General features: G+C 34.7%; 1 pseudogene across 1 annotated transcript; it reads left to right on the forward strand.

Moving 5' to 3' along the window:
* The first annotated feature begins 753 nt into the window (after nt 1-753).
* Nucleotides 754-11,149, forward strand: LOC149210650 (heat shock protein 90-5, chloroplastic-like; annotated as a pseudogene). Its single transcript, XR_016253116.1, has 9 exons — nt 754-840; nt 6,607-6,711; nt 6,831-6,971; nt 7,109-7,189; nt 7,623-7,700; nt 8,102-8,352; nt 8,450-8,552; nt 10,569-10,661; nt 10,834-11,149. The product of XR_016253116.1 is annotated as a heat shock protein 90-5, chloroplastic-like (transcript).
* Nucleotides 11,150-13,582: the final 2,433 nt, after the last annotated feature.

Below are 13,582 nucleotides of genomic sequence, written 5' to 3' on the forward strand. Positions count from 1 at the left end.
AATCTAAATATGAAATATTGAAAAGATATAAAATTTCTTCTTATATAAACCTATTAAAAATTTAAATTATTAAATTTAATAATTAAATATTAAATATTAAAATATATAAAATTTCTTTAATATAAATATATCTTTAAAATTTCAATTAATTTCCATAGAATTTTTTGACTTCACAACTCAGATTTTGGTATCGGGCGGCCATTTATTTTGGCTTTAGCGGCCAAGGGTTTAACCATGTGGATATAGCATAATCTCTTAACTGAATTTCCTTATAGGCACACAATAAATTATTCCTGTAAAGTGCATGTGTGAAGTCCATTCCCAAGTTGGAGAATTCATGGCGCCCATCGTGGGGCACAAGTAGAGCTCTGAGGCCGGACTGTATTTTTCGGCATTTGTAGCTCCGCTTGCATTGCTGGAGAGCCGGCGTTTGTAGCAGATTGACTATATGTGCGTATAACATCAGAGAAGCAGCCTCCATTGGAGGGCTTGGGCAAGGCGTGAATGGGAAGCTGAGTGCAGCGATTGCAGACATTTTGGAGTCCAAACTATCAGTGGACAAGTCACGCTTTTACAGTGCTCTGCAAGGTGACCTTCGGGCACCCATTCCGTTACAAGCATAAAAAAAAGCTCTTATTAGTTATCGAAGGTATTTACACGGGACAGTTTGTTTATTGCGGAAAGAAGGCCATTTTGACTGTGGGTAATTTGTTGCCTTTGAGATCTATTTTGGAGGGAGCCATTGTCTGCTACATGGAACAGTATGGCAATTGGGGTTCGTTTGCTAGGGTTTTTGGAGACATCGTCGTCAGCCACAATATTGATCAGCACACTACCCAGGTAAAGCTTCCCTCTAGAGCCTTATTCTAATTTAAAAGAAGAAAATCCTAGAAATTGTATTCTATTTTAAAGAATCTGTTCATCATTTTTACTTTTATATGAAAACCTTAAAAACCCTATTCTATTTCAAAGAATGAAAAATCCTGGAAACACTATTCTTAGATAGAATAGACCACGCCTATTTCCCTAGAAACCCTATTTTCAGATAAAATAGACCATGTCAGGGCCATTCATTTCGCCTTTTCAATCCTATTATAGATAAATCTATAACCACCAATTACTCGGCAAGTGTTAGACAGTAAGGAGTGGTATGACCATTAATGTAACAAAGTGCACAAGAAGGTGGAATTTGGGATTAAGGAGGCATGTACGAGAATATGTGTGAGCAAATCGAAAGTTAGAAACATCGATCTATATTTCAAGGGGCCTAATAATGTTGACACTAGCTTTATCTTGATACTAAATTCATAAGTTGCCGACAGAGGCAGTGCAGTGGTAGAAGAAAAGAGCGGCGGTGTGATGGATTTGCCCGTATCTTTCAGGGGGATATTTACTGAGGTTGAATCGGGGGAGGGGCTGATGGCTTTTATTTTAAGCAAAGCTGTCAGGAATCCTAGGCCAGGACCCATCCAGGTCTAGTTTTTTCAAGAAATCAACACAGGTGCCAGAAATCTGTATTAATCTTATGCAGATAGATGAGTCCTTATCTAGACCGAAGCAAGTATGGGTATTTCCCCTCCGAAAATAACTCAGCGGCTTTGCAAAAACATAATTTGGAAGCTATCGGGAAGGGTTCCTCTACTGGGCAAATTTATGTATTAAAAATTTCTACATCCTTCTCAAAATGAGACAAATTTATGGATTAAAAATTTCTACATCCTTCTCAAAATGGATTTTCAAAGGTCTGTAGTTTTAGAGAATCGACACAGGCGCCAAAAATCTGTATTAATATTAAGCATATAGATGAACCCTTATCTAGACCGAGGGAAGTATGTGTATTTACCATCGGAAAATACCTCGGCGGTTTTGCAAAAACATAACTTGGAAGCTATCGGGAGGGGTTGCGGTTTCCCTTATTGGCCAAATTTATGGATCAAAAACTTCCACATGCTTCTCAAAATGGATTTCGAAGGTTCGTGCTTCCTCTGTAAGGAGGGGCTCTCGTTTTAGTATTGGATCATTGGGTTTTATTTGAGAATGATTTGTCCATACGCTCTCTAGTTGGGATCAGATCTGAATACCTCGGTTTCAAATTTCAGAACATATATTATTTTAAGCTGTCAGAGGCTAGGGGGGTTCAAATTACCAAAGACATTGTTTAAGCTCAAAAGCCAGGGAGATCGAGCTTTCCCTTGCAGGAAATATTTGTTGTCTTAGCGATTTTTGCATCCTTCTCAAATATAAGATGGCAAAAGGACCTCGGTAGGGCAGGACTCTTCATGCAGTATTGGATATTTGATCCAAAATTGGATGTACCCATAAACACTCTAGTCTGAATCAGATTGTAGTACCACCCTTTCCTTAGAACTTTCGAATTGTAAGGATGACGTTCTTCTAACCAGTTGGCTTTATTAAGCCAACTAGGATAACGATGGAACACAAGTTGAATTCCTTTTCTAGATATGTGCAAACATTGATCTAAACAAAGAAAGCCTATCGTCAAGAATTACTCTTTTCCTCAGAGAAAAGAGGCATCCTGATAAACTGCAGTATCAGAGAATTTTGTGAGCATGACCATATGGAGTTCAAATGCCCAAAAGGATGAGGAAGGACTATCGAAGCTTTAGGTAAAGGGAAGCTGTCAAACTTTCAGCCACACAAACCCAAAAAAAAACTCAGTGGATTTAGAAGGACATAGATAACGTCGAAGCCCAGAAAGATTCCAAGACCTGGAAACATTAACAGAATATGGGTTGTCGAAACCTTTGGGCTTCTAAAAGCACTAACAGGGTGAAGCTTCCCTCTTTAAATTAGAACAGGGCTTCTAATTGAAAACCCTATCAAAAAGTTGACCAGAAAGCACCAATTTATCCGGCATCTCCTTGATTGAAGGGTCATATAATATGAAAGTTTGCCCCTTTTATTTCTTATTTAACTTAAATTCAATTTAAATTTAATCGAACATTATAATTCCTTTCTTTTAAGGAATAAATTTTTAACCAACATTATTGCAGTTCCAAGTGGTAAAAAACTATCAATGATGCATAGACGTGTTCCACCACAGGGATTCAGAAATTGTGTACGGGTGCTACGTTTTGCCAATGGATCACAATGCTTGTGCCCTGCACCTACGATTGACTGAAGAAGGTTCGGCTGGGGAATTTTAGGTACATTCGATTTCAGAAAAATAATAATAATTACATTCGTGATTTCTAATAGTATTGGGTGTACTTCTCGGTTTTGATGAGTTCTTTAAATTTCATAATCCATTGCTTTCTAATTTTCAGAGTATTTCTGAATAGTCTATTAAATTAGTTTAACTTTTGGCATACTTATGAATTTCTTTGACATAATACACATGAACTAAATTTTCTTTTGAGTCTTCAACCTTTTAACAGTTTTTTGTGAAGATATTTTTATATTATCTTAAATTTTGATATATTTGACAAAAAAATTGTCATGGTATTCATCTATTTTTCAAGGTTCTTTTATAAAAAATTTATGCTGATATATTTGATGAAAACATGGTTCAAGATATTTATGTCCAAGAATTCAAAAACAGATAAGGAATTGATGCCTCTGCCTTCAACGATGCCTTTTATCCAGTGGTTCCTCTACAGTTGATGCCTCCACTTCTACCCATGGCTTCCTGTAAACTATGTCGACTGAAGCTCGACTATCTATATCTACTGCCCATGATTCTGCTGCCTGTGCAGCCATATCTGCCCATCATTCCATCAGTTGTTTTGCTGGAAATCAGTGACAACGAAAAAGCTAGCAACACGTCCAACAACTATTTTCGTATTATATTATGTTTTATGTTGATTCTATGAAAATAATATATTATCATTTTTCTCTTTTTTACATTTCTTGGTGATCATTTTTCTTTTCTCAATTATTTTCGCCCTCTGTTCATCTGTGAAAATTTACCAGTCAGTTTGCCCTTTTTTGAGAATGAACTTAATAATTACAAATAAATACATGTTCCCTTTTTTGAGAATGAACTTAATAATTACAAATAAACACATGTTTTAAACAATTCTAAAATATCTCTTTAGATAAATAAATATTCTAGAGTGAAGAGATTTAATGAATAACAATATAGATAATAGAACATGAAAAATAAATAGTACAAAATATCCGAAGAGATGCATTACCACATATTACCCATATTTCTTACTACTAAGAAGAAGAAACGATTATAATGGGTTGATAATTTAAAAAGAAAAGAAACGAGTAATATGGCATTCGATCATGCATAAGGGCATGTATTGTAAGAAACATCGCACAAATTTTATTTCGTCTGGCATGAAATATATACAATGTCTTCAACCTAATATACACTGATAAAATGATAAAATGGCAAGAATCCCACTAAGGGAAGGAAAAAGTCCTGTAATAATTTAAACAAGAAAAGATTTTAACAGTAGGGTCAATATCACTTTATAAAAGAGTTCTTATATACTGATAATTTCCAACAGAAGTAAGGGATTAAAATTCTTTCTTATAGGGTTATTTTATAAAGATAATAAGTGACAAAAATTTCCATTGTAGGAACAAATCCTGAGTTAAAAGTCAGCTAAAATTAAGAATACTCTTAGAGACATAATTATTTAGCTAACTAGTTGTAATCTTTATTAACTAGTTGTAATCTTTATTAATACAAATACTTAGGCATTGTAATAAGGAGAAGGTTTGGAAAGCTAGTTTGGAAGCTTATCCATATGGAGGCTTGATTAAACCAATTAAAATAACCCCAAGCACTCAAACCATAATGATGCATGAAAACCCTAGAGATGGGGATTGGCCTCATGGTTGAGAATCCTAGAAATAAACAAACAACTTGTAAGGAGTCGAAGAACGTCTTCATAAGTATCTTATTCAATGTAGCAAAAGCAGAAATGGTTTCTCTATAGGGAGAGAGTCGAACGTGTAAGGTAAAAAATAAGTTAAATGAGAAGAATTCATATAAAAAAGTCATTATCTAAAATAGCATCAAATAGAACCATCGTAAACAAGTCGAGTGTGCTTAGTGGAAGGAACCAAATATACCTTGGGAAAAATACAAGTCCAATACATGGTGTCCTACCCTATAATTAGAATGAATAACAACAAATTAAGAAGAAGAAATTATAGCATTATTTAAAAATTGAACAAATTGTTGATTTTATTTTACCAAGTTTACATGAAACATGTGTTTTGGAGTTAAGTTTTACATTGTGTATTTGTTTGTCTTTGGTTTTGCTGCGTTTTGATGGATAATGTAACATGTTTTCTATGTGTGAAAGCATAATCACAAGCTTCAAACAAGTTAACAAGCTTTAGCTAGGATGTTTAGAAGTTGTATTCTCCACCTAGATTTGAATCTTGCTTTTGACATGTGCTCCTTGTGGGCTATTTGACTCTGCAAGGAACCATTTCATGTGGATGGGGCCAAGAACAATCCTTGGGTGACTTTGATGGATTAGATTATGACTAGTCAGCCACATAGCCAAGAATTGACTCCACAAATATGCTGATACATATTATTTTTTCAAATAGATCGTGGAGTAAACACTGCAAGAAAAATGAGCAATAGGAAAAAGTCAAATAAAGCCCTATCTTAGCTTTACACATACGTTTAACTAGTTAGAACATTTACATGAGTAATAGAAGAATCAGCTTACATAACCTTATTGGAAGTGCCATGCCCATAATCTTGATGAATAACAGATATGCAAGGTGGCATGTAAGAAAAATGGAGTTCAAAATAAGAGAACATGATCTCATGCGGTGCTTTGTCTTAGCTTATAACACCATGCATAGCAAAAACAACATAGTCAACATCAACAGATTTATTTAAATGACTTTAAGCTAGAATATTTGGTAGTGGAAACATGAGAATGAAGAGTGGGACTGCTTAACTTTTATCATGATTCCATAGATCTATGTTATCTGAATGGGAATATTAGAAAGAAAAAATAATTATTTTAATGCTTCTTAAAATTTATAGGAAACATGTTAATCACACTTTACAGGTTACTTGGGGCCTTATTTTCAGATTGTATGTTGAATCTCGGTTCTATGTTGAATTTCAATTTTGTTATATGACGGGAGGGCTAACTCTAATTGTCTCAGGGTGAAGCTTCCCTCTGGAGCTAAGAAGATTGTGCCAAGTGGTTGTAGAGCTATGATTGGTCAAGTTGATAGAGGTGGAAGAACAAAAAAACCAATGCTTAAGGCTCACAATGCATACCACAAATACAGGGTCAAAAGAAACTGTTGGCCCAAGGTTCGTGGCGTGGCGATGAATCGAGTTGGGCATCCTCATGGTGGAGGTAATCATCAACGTATTGGTCATGCTAGTACTGTACGTTGGGATGCACCACCAGGGAAAAATGTTGGGCTTATTGCTACCAGAAGACCCTGTGGATGCATTGGATGTTATCTTATTCTGAACAACCATTTCATATATTTTCTGGCTAATTATGAACTTAAAATTCTGTTTTATTTCATTTTAATATTGCATGCCTGAATCCTTTATATATAGCAGAAGCATGGCCCATGTCAATCTCTAGTTGTTCCTCTGGGGTTTAGCCTTATGTCTTTCTAACTTTCATGTTCTAGATGCGTAATCCCAAAGAGGTTGCATCAGAAGAGTACAATGAGTTTTATAAGAAGGCATTCAATGAATTTCTAGATCCTTTGACATACACTCACTTCACAACCGAGGTATGGCCTTTTGGATAGATGTACAAAGATCTTTAATAAAGAAAATTTCTTCTTTTGGTTCACGTAATCGGTGTATGAAAGATTATTACAACAAATTGCCCCATACTGTCTGAATTCAGGGTGAAGTAGAGTTTAGAAGTGTCCTTTACATCCCTGGTATGGCTCCCCTCAGCACTGAGGATATAATGCATCCAAAGACTAAGAGCATTCGTCTATATGTCAAGCGTGTTTTTATTTCTGATGACTTTAATGGTGAATTGGTAAGTTGTATTGATTGTCTTTTTTGCAACTACTTCACTCCTGGAATGTTTCCTCCAAAAATTATAGTCTCATTTGAGGGTATCTGGTGCTTATGTTGAACAAAATATGTTCTACCTGTATGTAGTTTCCACGCTAGCTGAGCTTTGTTAAAGGTGTTTTCGATTCAAATGATCTTCTTCTTAATGTCTCCAGGGAGATACTTCAAGAAAGCCGCATTGTAAGTTCCTCATTCACACCTTCCTTTTCAAATATGCCATTGTATGAGGTTAAATTATAAGATTTAATATGCAGATCAGTTGGTACTTTTTTGAATAATATTGATATGCAAGCATTAATATGAGCTTCTATGTTGGAAATATTTTGGTTTCCAAGTATTTCGTGGGTTTAGAGAAGAAAAATATGGATTGTGTCTTTATGTTTGATTTAGTTGTAGATAGTAAATGTTTTGTTCTGGAGCTAGTTAGGGATTTTATATTGCTGTTACATCAAGTCATATGCCATTTGAAGTTTCAACGAGTCTAACTACAAGATATTGTGATTATTTGTTTTCATGTCTTTAGCAGTAGTAAATGTTTGATGCAATGGCGTTTCGGTTGAACATTTGTCTAATTAAGTTTAGTTGTGACTAAATCCTTGAATGTGCATGTCAGGTTCGTATAATGAAGATGTGTCTTGTACAGAAGACATTTGATATGATTCAGGGCATTGTGCCAAGTGAGAATAAAGATGTAAGTCCACAACCTGTAAATTTAGAGGAAAGTTATTAGCCGTGTCATGGCCCAAGAAATATTGTTATGCTATCCTACTTTCCACCTTAAATTCAATGTGAGGTGCTCATTAAACACTATCTATTTGAATGGAGTTATGTTTCATAGATTAGTAGAATCCAGTTAATATCTGTGCCATAATTTGAGTTGTTTATAGACTCCTTACATCTTTATGTTCCTGAACTTTCTTCTCAGAAATGGAAATCATGTTTTGTGACAGTAATGTTGATTGATTCTTGTCAGCTTAATGAAATTGAAGTATTATTGCATTGTCTTCTGTCATATTCTTTGATGTTGATTGAGTGAATGCGTTTTGAAGCTTCTGTAAAAGGAATTTACATTATTTTGGATTATTAATGCAGGATTACAAGAAATTCTGGGAGAACTTTGGAAAGTATATCAAATTGGGCTGTATCGAAGACTCAAATAATCATAAACGGATTGCTCCTCTTTTACGGTTCTTCTCATCCATGCATGAGGAGATGATTAGCTTGGATGATTATATTGAAAACATGACTGAAAAACAAAATGACATTTTTTATATTGCTTCAGATAGCATTAAAAGTGCCAGGAGTGCACCATTTTTGGAAATTTTTTTCATAAGGATATTGAGGTATGATTTTACTTTTCCACATAAATGACTTATATATTTCATGTACTTTGATAGTACATACAAAGTGACAACTGCATTGTACTGTGTTGCTTTACAGGTCCTCTATCTCGTAGACCCAATTGATGAGGAAGCTATTAAAAATCTTCAGACATACAAAGACAAAAAATTTGTTGATATTAGAAAAGAAGACCTGGACCTAGGTAAGTAATTTGTATGTTGTATTGATATACTTGATGATGGAACACAATAACTAGAGTCTGGGAAGTTCTATACAGTCTGTCTCATTCTGAAGAAGCATGCCAATGAATGTGGTAGAAAATTATCCATGAATAAGAGCAACTCTCTGACCATCAGTTGCAGAAGAAACATGACCCTAAATGAAGCAAAATTTGTCAATTTCATTTCTGACATCAGTGAAAACTATGTTTTGTACATCTTGAGTGGGCCTAATAGTTGATAACATGTGCTTCCTTGTAAGAGGTCACAAGTTCAAAGTCAAACCACAGGGGGTTAGAGTATGTACACCTCAGTAGACTTTAGCAGTCAAATCACTGCATGGAGATGGGTCACTTGTCCCACAAACAAGGGGGTTTCATACATCTTAAAATTAGATTATTATTATAATTTTCATCCTCTGCTTTCGAGGGATCATTATTTTTGCTTGCAAGTAGATCTATTATTTTCAGAGGAGAACAGACATGCATGTCTAGATTGGATGTTTTGAGTACAGAATTGCTGTCTTTTTTATATTTTCAAAGAGAACAGGCATGCATGTCTGGATTGGATATTTTTAGAACAAAATTGCTGTCTTTTTTATTTTAAATCTTTTTTTTGTTCTTGTCCACATTTATTCATATGGTCTAAGTCCTATGTTTTGTCTGATTGAGTACGTGTTATGAAAAATATTGAACTTCAAAAGAAGTGAGCTTGGTTTTATCTTTTCTTCTGTGTGCTTGCATGCCCACATCACATGCTCACAGGTATCTTCATGTCCTCTTTGGGCACCAATGGCTCACTATTTCTTGCAGCAGAATTTATTCTTACCTGCAGACAAAGGTTGTGTAAGAGTCCTTGGTGTCCAGTGCAACATTCTTCATTGCTGGGACCTTGTACCATGTCCTCAGCAACAAACCTGCAATGGTTGGTCAGTACATAACCAAGGCGTACACATACATGCAGAACCTCTATCATATGAACATACATCATTTACACATCCTATCCCTAGCTGTTCTGACCAATGAAGAGGCTTGCTTTCACACAAATACAAACACAGTTTCACTCAGAAATATTTCTTTCTTTTCTCTAATACACATATCATATCCTCATGCACACATATTGATCACTGATATTCCCCCTCTTGGCCTCTCAATGCACATTCAAGCATCTGGCTCTCAGTAGGAACATTCATAGGTATTACAGGGAGAAATATGCTGATGTTATTGATATGCATATAATTACTAATACTATCGATTTGTTGTGTGTCTGAGCACTCTCTTCCTCCATGGAGTATACTATTTAACACCTCTATTATACTTCATGCATTCAATCCCTCTTCAGAGGCATCACAACCTTTATTATTATCCTTGTACAACTATCTCTAAAATTTTTGGAGACTGTGCTAGGCCAATGACAATGGCAGGCAGTGGTCTTTGCCTTTGCAGCCTCTTTTGTCTTTTAACCTCTTTTGTTTGTGTTGCGCAAAATCTATCAGGCCTTGGAGAGGGGTACCCTACAAGGAATGCACTAGACTAAGTGACAACAATAGTGTGGCGGCCCATTGTCACCACAACCAAAACTCCCCGCTCATTATGGATTTTCACCAATGGGAGGAGTCCCTATATATAATAAGTCACCTAATAGGTGTTCTAATCTTGGAGGTGTAAGGTGACAAAGAGGCCTCCAAGGGAAAGGCACAATTTAGGCATAAGGCATCAAGAGGAAGAAGTTCGCTTTCCTTGAAAAGGCCAAATTAGGGCAACATAAGACCTAGGGTTTGATTTTTTTAGGCTAAGAGTTGGGATGACTAAAGGTCAAGATGCCAAGAAAGGGCTTCCTACAACATATTCCAACAAGGTTAAGACACACGAAACCCTCAAGAGGCCCCCAAGTTGAAGCTATAACTAAAATAGGGTTTACACTAGGGAAAATATCTAGGGTAAGGGAGATTATTCATAAAAATAGAATGAATGCCCACCTCCCTATTTACTGATTGGCAGGAACTAAAATATGGAAGACCTCCAAATCATTTGGAAAAGGAGGCACTGCAGCAAAAGAGATGGGTTGAATTTGTTGTCTGGATGGACTCTATGGTATGTAATCTTAGTTGGATTTCCAATATACTTTTGAACTGTATTTTCATTTTATTTTTTAGTACTATTAGATATTATATCTTACCTCATTTTATGGTTAGCGTTGTATAACAAAAATATGCGTTGTGTTATGTAATTAATACTAACATGTAATATTGATTTTTTTGGCCAGAATGCTATAGGTAATGATTGCCAAGACGATGATCACGATGATGATCCAAACTATGCTCAACATATATCGGGAGATGATGAGGATGAGGATGATGGTGGTGAAGGAGATGATAATGACAGTTGTGATGTTGGTGATGATGTGGAAGAGACTAATGAGGATGGTCAAGATGATCATGAGGATGATCTTGGTGGTGGTAGCTAGGCATGCACATGCATTGTTTTTGATGAAGAAATTATTGTGTAGAATGACATTGTTATGTTTAGATGGGTGTTGTGAATTTACCCTATATCAATGAAACATTTTGATGTGGTAATCATACGATGAGTTTGATTTGATTAAATATGATGATGATATTATTATTATTATATTTTTATTTGATTTATATATTGGAAAGTATCATCATTATTTTGATAGAGAATTATAATGTATGGTGATATTACCATCTTTGGATGTATGTTGTTAATTTATCATAGAATAATTATATTCATGAAATATTTTGATATGTTAATCATATTTGAATTTTAGTTGTTTTGATTAAATATAATACTGATCTTATTAGTATTATGTTGCTATTTTATACATGTGTTGAAAATTGTCAATGAATCATTGTATATGATGACATTGTTATTTTCTTGGATGGATGTTGTCAATTTCCCTTAAATTTCTTTACAAATGATTTTGAATTGTGATATCTTCTTTAATGATATCTAGAAACTATGATATATTTCACTATGCAATTGAAATTAGTAAAATGAATCTATAAAGGGGGTCATATATGTAAAGAAAAATATACTCTGCATAAGAAGTCAAATGTGGATGTAACCATGGATGCAAAATTGAAAGTAAAATTGGATGTTAAACTAGGAATTAATACAAAATGCAAACAATGACATACAAAGTGTTTTAAACTAGAAGAGAAAAATTGTGCAATATTTGACACAAAGAAGGGAGCAAAACATGACATACAAAAGGATATCAAATTGGGCAAAAACAAGGACACATAAATGGACACCAAATTAGATGCAAAAAAAGACAAACAACTAGATGTAAAATAAGATGCAAAGTTGAGTGCTAAAAAGAAGCAAAAAATGTTACAAATTAAGATGCCAAATGATGATGCAAATAATGGTTTAAATTTGGGATGCAAACTTGGGTGCAAAAAAAGAAAAAGGGATGTAAGAAAAGACATAAAACAAGATGCAAAATGGGGCTGAAAAAATGTGAAACCAAGGATGCCATATTGGATGTAAAAAATGATGCATAATCAGATGCAAATTTAGGCTCAAACTTAGACACAAAATTATATACAAATGTGGACACAAAATGAGGCAGAAAAAGATGCAAATTTGGATGGTGAAAACGATGTAAAACTAGACACCAAAAAAATACAAAATTGGATGAAAAAGTGGGCGTAAATAATGGTGCAACATTGGACACATAAGTAGACACAAAAAATGGTGCAAAAATGGACATAAAAATAGCTCAAAATTGAATGCAAAAAATGATGCAAAACTTGGTGCAAAAACAAATACAAAAGTAGACGTAAAAAATGGCTTTAAATTGAATGTACCATTAGACACAAAATAAGATGCAAAGGTGGACACAACACATGACTCAACATAAGATGCAAATATAAATGCAAATTTGGATGCTCAAAATGATGTAACATTGGATGCAAGAAATGGTGTTAAAAATGATGCAAAATTGGATGCAACAAATGACGCAAAATATGGTGCAAAATGGGATGGGAAAAATGGAGACAAATCAAACGTAAAAGTGGACGTAAAAAATGGTCCAAAAAAAGATGCAAAAATGGGCACAAAAATGGATGCAAAATTTGGTGCTAAATCAAATTCAACACATGGTGCAAAGATAGGCACCAAAGATGGTGCACAAATAGGTACAAAACTAGAAGCAAAAACTAGTATAAGACTAGATGCAAACCTGGCGTAAGACTATATGAAAAAACTGACACAAAATGGATGTAGAAAAAGACGTTAAATTGGATGCAAAATACGATGTAAACTTGATGCAAATGATAGCGCAAAAATGGAAGCAAAGAATGACACAAAATAGGAAACAAAAGACGATAAAAAATAGATGCAAAAAATGACACAAAACTAGAAGCAAAACCTGTCATAAAATAAGATGTAAATCTTGGTTCAAAATTTGACGCAAAAAATGATGCATAGTTTGGTGTAAAAAATGATGCAAAATCTAGCGTGAAAAAGGATGCAAAATCAGGCGCCAAAAAGGATGCTTTAAAAATTGTACAATAGAGCCAGGTTTAGCACCAGGTTGCTCATCACAATTACAAAAAAAATGCACTAAAATCTGGCGCTAAATCTGGCGCAAATCGCTGGTTTTGTTGTAGTGCCTGGAACTATGGGAAAGAAGCTTAAGAAGAAAGCACCTAAGAAGAAGAAGACATCTCAAAAGAACTATGACAGTGGGAGAATCGATTGGGGATTAGGTATAAGAAGCTCTTCAGATTCAGAATCAGATTCAAAATCATTTCAGAATGAAGATGAACTATCAGGTATGAATTTTCTATCCTCTGATGTTCGAGCTATCTATCCATTTGGAAAAGATGAAACTGATAGTGAAACCACTGAATTTGCTTTTATGGGTGAGCAAGAAAAGTATCAAATAGAGGCAGTATTTAGAAGGCTTACAGACAAAATTAAAGATCAACAAGATCTATTGAACAAAAGGGAATGTGCTTTCAAAGAAGAAGTTACCAAACTAA

The sequence above is a fragment of the Pinus tabuliformis genome, chromosome 1_2 (genome assembly GCF_031772625.1).
Source record: "Pinus tabuliformis cultivar Carrire ecotype Pingquan chromosome 1_2, CPIR1, whole genome shotgun sequence".
NCBI lineage: Eukaryota > Viridiplantae > Streptophyta > Pinopsida > Pinales > Pinaceae > Pinus > Pinus tabuliformis.